The sequence below is a fragment of the Panthera pardus genome, unplaced genomic scaffold, assembly GCF_024362965.1.
Source record: "Panthera pardus isolate Hobbes unplaced genomic scaffold, ASM2436296v1 HiC_scaffold_8, whole genome shotgun sequence".
Classification (NCBI taxonomy): domain Eukaryota; kingdom Metazoa; phylum Chordata; class Mammalia; order Carnivora; family Felidae; genus Panthera; species Panthera pardus.
Genome location: NW_026527013.1, coordinates 66,006,907 through 66,020,773, shown reverse-complemented (window position 1 = coordinate 66,020,773; position 13,867 = coordinate 66,006,907).

Here is a 13,867-nt window from a genome sequence, read left to right as displayed (position 1 = left end):
GAAAAACTAGTGAATTTCAGCTGACGTCTAGGATTTATTTTTTTTTAATATTTCTTTAATGTTTTTATTTATTTTTGAGACAGAGAGAGACAGAGCATGTCTCGGCTTTAGTGAGTATGTTGGGCAAACGGCCGTGTTCTGATTTTGATAACGGTGCTATTGTTATTTTTTTATAAATTTTTTTAACATTTATTTATTTTTGAGACAGAGAGAGACAGAGCATGAACAGGGGAGGGGCAGAGAGAGAGGGAGACACAGAATCCGAAGCAGGCTCCAGGCTCTGAGCTGTCAGCACAGAGCCCGACGCGGGGCTCGAACTCACGGACCGTGAGATCATGACCTGAGCCGAAGTCGGACGCTTAAGCGACCGAGCCACCCAGGCGCCCTGGTGCTATTGTTATTTAACATGCTAGGTTCTGCGCTGTATTTTCACCTTCTCTGCAAGTCTAAAATCACTTGAAAACATTTCAAAGTGTTATTTTTTAGTGTCAAAAATATTAAAGTTCTGTGTGATTTTCTTAAGTTGCATTTTTTTTTTTTTGGTATAACTTCTTCCTCTTGACCATTCTTCATGGCTTCTTTCCATGTTTATCATTTTAAATTTTTTAATGTTTTTTTCATTTTATTTTTGAGAGAGAGAGAGAGAGAGACAGAGCAGGAGCAGGGGAGGGGCAGCGAGAGAGGGAGACACAGAATCAGAAGCAGGCTCCAGGCTCTGAAACTGTCAGCGCAGAGCCCGAGTGGGACTTGAACTCACGAACAGGGAGGTCATCACCTGAGCCAAACGGAAGCTTCACAGACTGAGCCACCCAGGTGGCCCTCAAGAGGGGCTATTTAAAGGAACTATCTTCCAGAACCTTGGTCTACAGCTGAGACTGATCGGGCACAGAGAGAAACGCAGTGATGGGGACAGGACCACAGAGTTGCTGGAGCAGTGCCCCCAGTGGCCGGCGGGGGGCGTCAGGAGCAGCCCCCTACCCTTCAGAACAAGATAAAGAGCAGCTTCCTGGCAACCTGCACAGGCTCAGGCTGACCAAGAGATTAGAGCACTGGAGAAATTGCTTTTCCTCTGACTTCTGTTTTCTCATGAGTGGATGAGCACGGTCATAAGGGAGGAGAGAGTGGTGGGGAAGGTGGTTTGTGGGGAGGGGTCTCAGGAGATGCCAAAGGATGTGGCACGGTCCCGTGGAGGGTGGTCAGAGAATCCCCCAGGGAAATGGGGCCCGCGGCCCCCTTCAGGTGCATGGTCCTCAACTCAAGGAAGCGAATTCTCCCTGGTGATGAGCCTGGTCTGTTTCTCCAGCATGGCCCGGGCCAGGGGCCTGCAGGGGAGCTGGGGGGGAGGGTGGGGAGCGATGGCGGTGGATTGGGAATGCTTCGGTCTCCACCGGTCGGAGGACACCACCTAGAGATTCGGTTTTGTTTCGGTTTTCACTGCAGAGGGTTTCACAACCTATGACTTCAGCTTGGCAAAGAGCTTAGAATCCGAAAACTGATTTACCTCTGTTAAAATGTAAGCCCTTAAAAAAGAACAAAAGAACGTGTCTGTGTGTACTGAGCCATATGTGTAAGGAGTTAGATAACCTTTGAAGCAGCCTTAGTGTTTCCCTTCAGTCTGTCTTGAAATGACCATAGGACCAGCTTCACCGAAAGGATTAGCCAAGCATCTTGGTCTAAGGCTCCCATGGTGATCGTTTGTCTGAGGCTGGACAGGTACCAACAGGATGTGACGTGAACCATAAGGAGAGAAGGAGAAGGTGAGGGCTTTTCCTGGCAGTTGCGGGCTAACATTCAAGGGATTCTTAGAAAATGCCACAATGGCGGTCTTTCCTGTCTTTTTTCTTTCCGTGGCGGTCCTGGTGAAGGAGGACATGCCTGCTCTTGAAATCCGCCTAAACCCGGGCAAGTTCACGGGAACCTTGATCTACGTGTTAACTGCGGTCCTGGGTGACCTGTTTTTGAGGCCCTGGATCTGCTTTCTTACCAGTGCCCGCTGTCACTCTACATAGACACAGGAGGCGTTTCGGTTTTTATGTGAATGTTTGCCGATCTCCAAAAATTTTGATGTCAACTTTACCCTGAAATACACTGAACTGAATCCACAAAAGTAAGACATCTCAGGCCTTTACTGATGTTACAGTCTTGGTGTCCAGTGGTCCAAATACCCAAATGCCTGTTGTATTTATAGATTAAAAACTGCATATATAGGGGCGCCTGGGTGGCTCAGTCGGTTAAGCCTCTGACTTTGGCTCAGGTCATGATCTCGTGGTCCGTGAGTTCAAGCCCCGCGTTGGGCTCTGTGCCGACAGCTCAGAACCTGGAGCCTGCCTTGGATTCTGTGTCTCCCTCTCTCTCCGGCCTTCCCCCACTCATGCTCTGTCTCTCAAAATTAAATAAAACATTTAAAAAAAGAAAAAGAAAACCTCAGACCCCAAAATGGTATCACTTAGGGTAAGGCCCCAAGTCAGGAAACGGAGACTTAATACCTAACCTAAGTGCAGTTTCAACCCCCAGGAATGCAGCCTTTAACCAGCCAACATGGAAGTTCCAGGTCAATCCTAGGATATTTACTAATAGCTGCCTTCTACTCCCCTTAGGAGGGCAACTTTGCTTAAACAATGCATTCCTTGCTAAAATGTGTCTTTCTCCTTCTTTTTAATGCCTTCTCTCTACCCTCAGAAACGTGTCTTTTTAAAATTTTTTTAATGTTTTTATTTATTTTTGAGAGAGAGAGAGAGAAAGAGAGAGCACAAGCAAGGGAAGGGCAGAGAGAGAGGGAGACAGAGAATCTGAAGCAGGCTTCAAGCTCTGAGCAGTCAGCACAGAGCCCGACGTGGGCTCGAACTTGTGAACTGTGAGATCATAACCTGAGCCGAAATCGGACGCTTAACCGACTGAGCCACCCAGGCACCCCCAGAAACCTGCACTGGGGTGCCTGGGTGGCTCAGTCGGTTAAGCATCCGGCTCTTGACTTCAGGTCATGATCTCTCAGCTCGTGGGTTCGAGCCCCGCGTCAGGCTCTGCATTGACAGCACGGAGTCTGCTTAGCGTTCTCTGTCTCCCTCTCTCTCTGCCCCTTCCTGAGTCGTGCTTTCTCCCTCTCAAAAATAAATAAATAACATTTATTTATTTATTTATTTATTTATTTATTTATGCTGCCCTGCTCCATCCCTAGATGAGAATGGCTGAGTTCCTCACCCACCTGGCTCTAATGCCACGACGGGTAGGTCATGCCCCTCGGGGTGGCCCGGTAGGTCGGGGCCACCTACCCCGTGAGCAGGTTTGCTGTTCCTTCCCCTTCAGAGCAGGGATGGCTGTCACAAGGCAGGGCGGAATCACATCTGCTTCATTCTTCCCAGAATCACTTGGTGCTTTCGTTGGTTATGACACTATAGGACAAGCAGGTTCCTTCACCCCTAGAGGGGTGACTGCATGACAGTGGCTGTGCTGTGTGGGACCTCAGTCCACTGTCTGGCCCTAGTTGGAGCAGAGATGGAGATAAGGCTCTTCTATTCTCAACTCCAGGAATCCACCTGTGCCCCAGGGCCCCGGGCTCTGGTATGTGCTGGGCAGATGCCTTGCAGGTCACTAGCAAAAGCTGTGACCTAGAACGTGCAAACGCCAGGAGAGTCCTCCAGGGAAACCTTGCAGCCCAGCAGGAATCAGCCTGGCTCAGAGGGCCTGGCGCCCAGGGACTCTGGATCATTCCCACTTCTGCCCAAGTTCATAATAACCTATCAAGCCATCGATGGGCTCTAGCTTCCGGTGAGGGACCCGTTTACCCCATTTACTCCATTCTTGGATAAGGCACCAGGAGTGAGGACCTCAAGATGAAGAGAAGTGACTTACTGCCAACAAGGCATGTGACGGTCAGGTGACAAACTGGAAAAACAAAAGCCATATTCGCAGAGGCGTAAACATTCCAGAGGTTACCTGCATTTGAGAGATTTGTTGACTCAGGCGAATTTTTAACCAGGCAGTGGGGGAAGGAACAATTTCGGCACCATTTCAGCCAGCCTGTCTGTGTTGGCACCTGTCGTACCTGAGAACTGCCTCCTCACTTGGTCTTCCTTTCTACCAGAGAAACAAAAGAAAAAAGGGGATTGCAAAATGGAGCACAATAGTCCTGAGGCATTTCAGGGGTCTGATATCCCATTCCGCTTTTTCATTAAAAACAAAAAACCAAACACAAAACCAAAACATCCACAAGTTCTTGGCACAGAGGAAGTGAGATGCCGTTGAGCTCAGAAAAGAGGTTGGCCAGGGAATCCCTGGCTGGCAGGGACTCCCCGTTCCTCTGGGACGTGACGTCTCGACTCTCAGTTCAGCCATGGTGTCTCCGACTCAGCGGGCAGTAAGCTGCAGCTCGCGGGGGTAATGAAAGTTGCAGACACATCTGCTGTTCGTGTGTGGAAAAGTGTCCGTTAAATAGTGAAGCTTTGCATAAAGACACGCATGGAAGCAGAGATCTCCCTTCTGAAACACCATTCTAGAAAAAGCCAGCAGTTTGTAACAACATCTCCATCGTTATCAACCTGCAGATTCTCTGAAAACACGCCTGGAGAATATGTTTGTTATATAACTAGGGTTTCCTAGGCTGCAATAGCCTGAAAGCAAGAATAACGCTCAACTAGGCATATGTGAATATGGCGAAATACTGTGCAGCCATAAAAAAGGACAAGATCGTGCCATTCGTGACAACATGGATGGTCCTGGAGGGCTTTAGGCCAAGTGAAATAAATCAGACAGAGAAAAACAAACACCCTATTATTGCACTAATAGGTGGAATCTGAGGCGCCTGGGTGGCTCAGTCGGTCAAGCCTCAGACTTAGGCTCAGGCCATGTTCTCGCAGTTCGTGAGTTCGAGCCCCGTGTCCGGCTCTGTGCTGACAGCTCAGACAGAGCCTGGAGCCAGCTTTGGATTCTGTGTCTCCCTCTCTCTCTGCCCCTCCCCCACTAGTGCTCTGTCTCTCTCTCTCTCAAAAATAAATAAACATTAAAAAAATTTAATATGCGGAATCTAAAAAAATGGAATAAACAAAAAAAGCATACTTACAAATACAGAGAACAAACTGACGATTGTGGGGTGGGGTAGGAGACGGGCAAAACGGGCAAAAGGAAGCAGAAGACGCAGGCCTCCGGTTACAAAACAAATGAATCGCAGGAATAAAAGGCACAGCTTAAGGAATATAGTCAGTGATATCGGAACATCGATATAGCGTGACAGATGGTGACTACACTTGTGGTGAGCACAGCACCATGCGTAAACGTGTTGAATCACCATGTCGCCCACCTGAAACTAACGTGACATTGAGGGCCAACTATACTCAAGTACAGAAGAGTAAAGCTCAAAGAGCACCCAACATCATAGCACCTAAATACGGAGAGCAAATAGTGACAGAACCAAAAGGGGAAATAAACAGCAACACAACAATATAGTTGGGGACTTTAACACCCCACTCTCAAGAAAGGGTCGCTCATCCAGATGGAGAATCAATAAGGAAACAGTAGATGTAAACAATACCATCGACCCGACGCACATACCAGGCACATACGGAATGTTCCATCCAACGGCGGTGGAACACACGTTCTACTCAAGGGTGCCTGGAGCCTTCTCCAAGACAGACCACATGGCAGGACACAAGACCAGTCTCAACCCATTCAAGGAGGTAGAAATTATACCAAATGTCTTTTCCGACCACAATGGAAGGGAAGTATAAATCCATAGCAGGAGGAAAGCCAGAGAATTGGAAGATATATGGAAATGCAACACGCTCCTGAGCAACCAACGGCTCAGAGACTAAAGCAAGAGGGAAAATTAAAAAACATATCTTGAGAAAAATGAAAACGAAAACACAGTGTAGGAAAGCTTAGAGGGCGCAGCAAAAGAAGTGCCAGCAGGGAAGTTTCCAGTGATAAGTGCACACGTCAAGGAGAGCGAGAGCTCTCAGACAAATGGCTTCACCGTATGCCACACGGAACTAGAAACAAAAAAAGTGGACTCAGCCCAAAGTTAGCAGAAGAAAGGGACATACTACAAATTGGAGCATAAATAAACAAACAAAAAAAAAAGATAAAAGGAAAACAATAGAAAAGATGAACAAAGCCAAGAGTTGGTCTTTTGAAAACAGAAACAAAATTGACAACATGTTGGCTAGGCTAATCAAGGTAAGAGTACATTTAAGTGAGGAGGTGAAATACCTGTACACTGAAAGCTATGAGACATTGAGGAAAGAAACTGAAGAAGACACGGATAAATGAAAAGATAATCCTATGTGCATGGATTGGAAGAATTAATATCATTAAAATATCTATACTTCCCAGGGCGCCTGGGCGGCTCAGTCGGTTAAGCGTCCAACTTTGGCTCAGGTCATGATCTCGTAGTTTGTGGGTTCGAGCCCTCCGTTGGGCTCTGTGCTGACATCTCAGAGCTTGGAAACTGCTTTGGATTCTGTGTCTCCCTCTCTCTCTGCTCCTCCCTGTTGGTGCATGCACTCTCTCTCTCTCTCTCAAAAACAAATAAACACTTTTTAAATGTCTATACTTCCCCAAGTGATCAACAGATACCTATCAATATTTCAATGGCATTTTTACAGAAATAAAAAACAAATCCTAAAATTTGTATGGAACCACAAAAGACCCCAAAGAGCCAAAGCCATCCTGAGAAAGAACAAAGCTGGAGGCATCACACTTTCTGACTTCAAATTATACCACAAAGCAACGGTAATCAAAACAGTATGGTATTGGCACCATAACAGACACCTAGATCAATAAGGTCAGAATCAGAAGCTCAGAAATAAACCCATGCATATATAGTCAATTGATATTTATCGCAGGAGCCAGGAATACTCGGTGGAGAAAAGACAGTCTCTTTAACACATGGTGCTGAGAAAACTGCATATTTACACATACAAGAAGGACATCGGACCCTCACCTTACAGCACTCACAAAAATCAACTTGACGAGAATTAAAAACTTGCATGTAAGACTTGGACAATAAAACTCCTACAATAAAACACACGGAAAAACTCCTTGACATTGGGTTTGACAGTGACACCAAAAACACTGCAACAGGGGCGCCCGGATGGCTCAGTCGGTTGAGCGTCTGACTTCGACTCAGGTCATGATCTCGCATGGGTTCAAGCCCCACGTCGAGCTCTGCACCAACAGCTCAGAGCCTGCTTGGGATTCTCTCTCTCTCCCTCTCTCTCTGCCCCTCCCCTACCTGCGTGCTCATTTGTGCGCTCTCTCTCTCTCTCTCTCTCAAAAATAGATACACATTAAATAAAAAAGCACAGCAACAAAAGCAAAATTCAACGAGTGGGACTACATCAGACTAAAAATCTTCTGAAGAGCGAAAGAAACAATCAACATAATGGAAAGGCACCTGCAGAATGGGAGAAGATATTTGCAAACCACATACCTGGTGGCTAAGGGGTGAAGTGAATCTCCGAAACATATAAGAAACTCATACAACTCAAAAGCAAACAGAAAACGAAGAATCCAATTTCTAAACAGACAAAGGAGCTGAAGAGACGTTTTTTCAACGGCGACAACTGAATAGCCCACAGGCACGAAAAATTGCTCAACATCACTCATCATCAGGGCAAGGCAAATGGAAACCGCAATGAGGTGTCACCTCACACCTGTCAGAATGGCCAGTATCGAAACGAGATAACCAGATCGGGTGAGAATGCAGAGTGAAGGGAACCCTGTATCTGAACCTGCTGCAGCCACCGTGGAAAATGGTGTGGAGGATCCTCAAAACATTAAAAATAGAACCACCGTATGATCCAGCAATTCCTAAAGGAAATTAAATCACCACCTTGGAGAGAGAACTGCTCCGTGCCATTGTGCCATTATTTACAATAGCCGAGAGCTGGAGACAAGAGAATGTGATATACAGATGGAGATATGTGGGTTTGCAATGGGATATTATTCAGCTATAAAAAAAAAAAAAAAGAAGAAGAAGAAGGTGGGGCACCTGGGGAGCTCAGTCGGTTGAGCGTCTGACTTCGGCTCAGGTCATGATCTCGCGGTCCGTGAGTTCAAGCCCCGCGTCAGGCTCTGTGCTGACAGCTCGGAGCCTGGCGCCTGCTTCAGATTCTGTGTCTCCCTCTCTCTCTGCCCCTCCCCCACTCATGCTCTGTCTCTCTCTCTCTCTCTGTCAAAAATAAATAAACATTTTTAAAAAATTACAAAAAAGAAGGAAATTCTGCCATGGGATACAGCATGGATGGACCTTGAGGCCATTACGCTGAGTGAAATAAGTCAGACAGAGACGAATGCTGTGTGTTCTCACTTATATGTGGAATCTAAAAAAAACCCAAGCTTGGGGCACCTGGATGGCTCAGTTGGTTAACTGTCCGACTCTTGATTTCGGCTCAGATCACGATCTCAGGGGTCATGAGTTTGAGCCCCGCATCGGGCTTTGCACTGACAGTGCGGAGCCTGCTTGGGATTCTCTCTCTCTCCTTCTCTGCCCCTCCCCACTCAGGCTCTCTTTCTCTCTCTCTCAAAATTAATAAATAAAACTTAAAAACCAAAACCAAAACCTCATAGATACACAGAATAGACTGGTGGTTGCCAGATGCTGGATGGGGTGGGGGGGTGAAGGGGGGGGGGGAATGGAGAAAGATGGTTAAAAGGGTACAAATTCCCACTTATAAGATGAGTAGTTCCCAGAAATGTCATGTACAGCATGGTGCCTAGAGTTAACAATATTGTATTGTATATCTGAAAATCACTGAGAGCAGATCTTGAAAGTTCTCGGCAAAAACAAAGCAAAAGAGTTATGAGAGGTAATGGGCGTGTGAATTAACATTATTGTGGTCATCATGTCGCCACATACACGTACATCAAGTCATTTTGTCGTACGCCTTAAATGTTCACTGTGATAGCTCAGTCCTAGCTCAATAAAGCAGGAAAATAAAAAAATAATAATAACAATGCCCCATGACAGTAACAAACGGGCATGCTCCTGCCTCTAGTCCTCTACCCTTTGGAAAGTTCCAGCCGCTGACAGCTCTGGGATTCTCCCAAGGGTGCTGTTCCACTGCATAGATCAGTACTCCTTGCTTCTGCACAACTGCTGGTAAGCCCAACCCATCGCCTGCATCTCTCTGTCCCTCATTGCTGCTGGGACCCTGTCTGGTGCCGACCCTCGGCCTGATGCTAGTTCCTGCCCTCACCACAGAGCGCTGTGGCTCAGAGGCCACTGCCCCTTGGGCCTGCCAGAAGAAAGAACCCCTGGGGGTGTAGACCCAGTCACAATCTGGAGAGGGACACGGCGTGAGGCTCAAAAGCCCCCACCCCTGCTGATGACAAAAGCCTTGTCTCCTCTGCCCTTACGATGAGCCCCTCCCGGGAGGCTGCTCAGCTCCTCCCAAGATGTGACCCCTGGCAGATTACCCCTCTGTCCACCCCCGCATGCCCAGACTGGCCTGATGCCAAAGGGAGACACAGAGTGAGCATCAGCTGGGAGCCATCCGGAATAGTAAATATCTGGGAACAGAAGAACGCAGAACCCGTTTCCCCCTCTTTCTCCTCCTTGGGAAATACGGCCCATAAACTCACTAAAAAGAGGAGATTGTCACTTTGGGAAGGAGGCCACGCGTTGGTACAACAAGCCACCAATACTCGAAACTGTACATCGGAAACTTGGGAACGCTTCTGTCAGCGGGATCCCTCCATTCTTGAACCACGTTACAGAACAGAGTTTTAACAGGCAGGGCGGGGTCGGAAAGGTAATACGGAGTGCTGGTGATTCCAGTGTTGGCTTCTGGAATAACACCAGAATTGAATGAATCCAAGCAAGCGTGAAAGATATCGTCTTTTGCGTAGACCAGCGTGTGCCGAATCTTTAGCCCTCCCCCAAACCGGGCAAGCTCTCGAAGGCAAAATCATTTATAAAGACGGAACACACCACAGCCCGGGTCAGAAAATCCTATTTAGTCAAAACGCCAAGAATGCGAGGTCTGAAGAGGCTCGTGTTCCCAGAAAACACCACGAGGAATCCTAAACCCTGTTGTGTAACCCTTGCGTGGGTTGACCGTGTAGGTGCAATGTTACATAAGTTCACAGGCCCCACATCTCCGCAGAAAGGCGGAAAGATGCTTCCTCTTGATAGCACATGCTGGGAAAGCGCACAGCTCTTAGTATGATCTCAGCAGAAGAATCGTGACAGCTGGTGGCTAAAATAAAAGCTTCATGACAGAGTGGCAGGACAACCAAACCTACACATTCTCTCCATTTGCTGCTTCACAGTGAGCTCGGCACATGCTTGCTGACAAATCCTAAGTGCCGGAAGTGCCTCTGTGTTGAAATGGTTCGCAGGAGAAAACGGGTGCTGGGCGCAGATGAAAGCAACTGTGTTTGCATAATGGCCAAGAATATAAGATCCCGGGTAATGCTGTCTGGGCACAAATCCTTGCTCTGTGCAGCCTTGGGCGGTTTAGTTAATCTCCTTCTTAGTTTTTCCGCTGCTAAACTGGGGACGACAATAGTACCTATCTTTAGGGTTGATCTAAATGTTAAATGATTCGAATTATTAAGAGTTTAACGCCGTGCTTGGCATCTAGGAACTGTCCTTCAATGTTAACTACAAATATAGTTATTGATTTAGCCAACACATACCGTACCCAAAGTTGGTTATTATAAGCATTGTTCAAGCCAGAAAGGAAAAGAGGTGCGCATTTCCTGGTGGATGCTGGAGGGCGGACCAAGGAAATGAGCCAGGGATGGGGGTGGGGGGGCTGATTTAGCCGCAGACTTGTGCTTTTCAGACCCAGCATCCGTGAACCGCTCCCAGTGGCCTCAGCCAGGACCAGCCCCCTCGTGCCTGATTCTGGCATGGTCCTATCCCCTCTCTCTTGTGGTTCCTGTTCCAGGTCCTTTTCTGCCAGAGGACTCTAGGTTTGGAGGGAGTAGGGTCCTGACACTCCTCAGTCCGATCCCTGATGATATTTTCAGGATTCCTGGGAATCAGAACCCCTCCCGACGCCACTTTGCAGGTTCCATCCCCTGGATTTATGCCTGATGGCTATTCAAATGGCATGAGCCCAGACAAGGAGAAAGAGGTTACGCTACAACCAATTATGTTTAAGAGGTCCTAATAATCAAAGCCCAAGGTGCAGAACGACAGGGCTTGAATCAGAGGACAAGCTACCACCGATTCCCAAAGTTTTCTGTGCTTGACCCTATCCATAAATAGGAAATTGGAAATTGGAAAAAACATACTGTAATAACCATAGAAAAGGATTAATTATCTACAACACTGTATGCAATATGCCTTTGAAAAGCAAACGGCTTCCTAGATGGAACACTAAAGTATGAGCAACCTAGGAGAAAACAGATTAATCAAACTTCGTCAACGGTAAGAAATTTTGCGCCTCAAAACACGCCGTTAAAAGTGTGAAAGAGTAACTCACGGTAGGGGAGAAAATATTTGCAAATCTTATCTGTGCGCAGAGCTCGCACCTCAAAAATATATAGAGCAACGACCTGATTTCCAAAACGGGCAAAAGACTTGAATCACGTTTCTTCAAAGAAGACGCACAAAAAGTCATGAAGCCCACGGAAAGTCGTTTGGCATCATTGGTCATCGGGGAAATGCAGACCCAGATCACACAGAGATACCACCTTGCACCCATCAGGATGGCCGTAACCGAAGACAGACAGTAACAAGCGTTGGCAAGGACGTTGACATTGCCGGAGTCAGTTGCAAAATGATACGACCACTTTGCAGAGACAGCGTGGTAGTTTCTCCCAGGGTGAAACGTGACATTGGCACACGACCCAGGAATTCAACTGTTAAATACGCACGGAAGGGAAGTGAAAACAACGTCCACGCGTTTGTATGAAATGTCTTGAATCAGTGAACCCAGAAAGATTCGTGGTTGCCACGGGCTGGAGCGAGGGAGGAGTAGGCAGTGAGTGTCAATGGAAGTAAGGTTTATTTGGGATGGGGGGATAATAAAGAATGTTCTGAAATGAAACAGTGGTGACGGTGACACAAGTCCGTGTATAACCATGGAAGTATAATACCGCTAAACCGTAGACTTGAAACAGGTGAATTTTACGGTATTTGAATGATATCTCAGTAAAAATAAAAGACTCTATGTAAACGTTTCTTTAAATCACTACCATCAGTTAATGGTCTCACATAAAATTCGTCCTGTTTAAATCATTCACCACTCTAAAAAAAAAAAAAAAAAAAAAAAAAATTCTCACCCAAGGCAAACTCAAGAGCGTAATGAGGAGGGAGTGAGCTCCGGTGTCTTTTCCTGTTCTAATAAGGACACCCGTCCCATAGAAATAGGGCCCCCTTCTTATGACCTCATCAAACCTTAATTACCTATTTCCAAATACAGTCCCAGGGAGGGGTAGGGCTTCAACCTTTGAATTTTGCGGGGGTCCTATTTCAGTGCACGGTACATTCGAGATAAATATCCACTTTGGTATTCAAGTTTGTACGGATCTCCAGGATGCTTATTTCTTTTTTGAAGGTACTTAAATTGGATACTCACGCCCAGCAAAACCTCCCTTTGCCCGGGATTGTTCCTTTTGCAGAGGAGAAAATGAAAGCTTTGGACAGAAGTGCTCGGCTCTCAGTCATTCTGCTGGTGACTGGAGGACCGGGCAGGGTCCCTCGGTGGTCAGGACATTAGTATCCAAGTTGGTGGGTGTTGGCTTGAAATGTGGAGTCTCCGGTCCTACCCTGGACCCACTGTGCCAGAATCTGCATTTTAAGAAGCTCACAGAAGCATCTCGTGCGTATTCAAGTAGGCTAGGGTGTCCCCACCAGCGGGCAGCTTTGAAGTGAATTCTTCCTTTCATTGTCTTCCCATGGGGGAAGCCCGAGTGACTCTGGGGGTGACCCAGGTACTCCATCAGGCTGCAAGGGGGCTGAGTGCTCAAGGGGCCTGGAGTGCCCCCAGGCTGCTGCTGTCCCAGGTGGGCCCGCACAGAGGAAGGATGGGGTCTGGGAGGAGAGGTAGCAGCCAAGGTGGGGCATGGGGCAGAGCAAGGGAAGACTGTCCCTAGAAGGGACTCACTCTGGCACTCAGCAACAGTGACACCCCTTATTTTGGGTCAAGTGCTGACAGCATGGCAGCCCAGAGGCATAGTCGGTGACCAGGCCTGTGACCCAGCCTGGTGCCCTGGGACACCGCAGGCTCAGCCGTGCTTTGTGGATGAAAGGGACAAAGGTTCAGCTTTCGGGCAGTGCGTGCGTGGGCGGGCAGGACATGTGTCACCATGGCTGTGTGCCGGAGCCAGGCAGCCCGTCTCTAACCTGGTGTTCATGACGGCCGCCAGAAACCGGCTGATGTGGGGGCATTTATAGCACAAAACCTGGCAAATTCTACAAATCAGGGCTTTTTCTTCTGTTTTTCTTTCTTTCTTTTTTTTTTTTTTAAGAGCCATTTTAAAACATTTGTCAGGGGCGCCTGGGTGGCTCAGTAGGTTGAGCACCTAACTTTGGCTCAGGTCATGATCTCGCGGTTTGTGGGTTCAAGCCCCGCATCGGGTTCCCTGCTGGCAGATGGGCAGCTTCCCAACTGGTATCTGCACTTCCCATCCTCTGTCCCCCTCTCTCTGCCCCTCCCCCGCCGGTGCTCCCCCAAAATAAATCAATATTTAAAAAAACCCAAAAACTTGTCCACACATTCTTAGATATTTCCAACCGCTGAAATCAATAGTTTAGTAGTAGTGCCTGAAAAGGTGCAAGTTTATCAAGGAAATGCAAAAGTGTGCAGGGAAGAAGCAGTGAGGAACACCTTTCCTTGAAATTACTGCCCTTGTGTGTGACTGGACCGCGTGCTCTAAAAGGTCCTTAGGACTCCCTCTCTCTCGGCCCCTCCCCCAC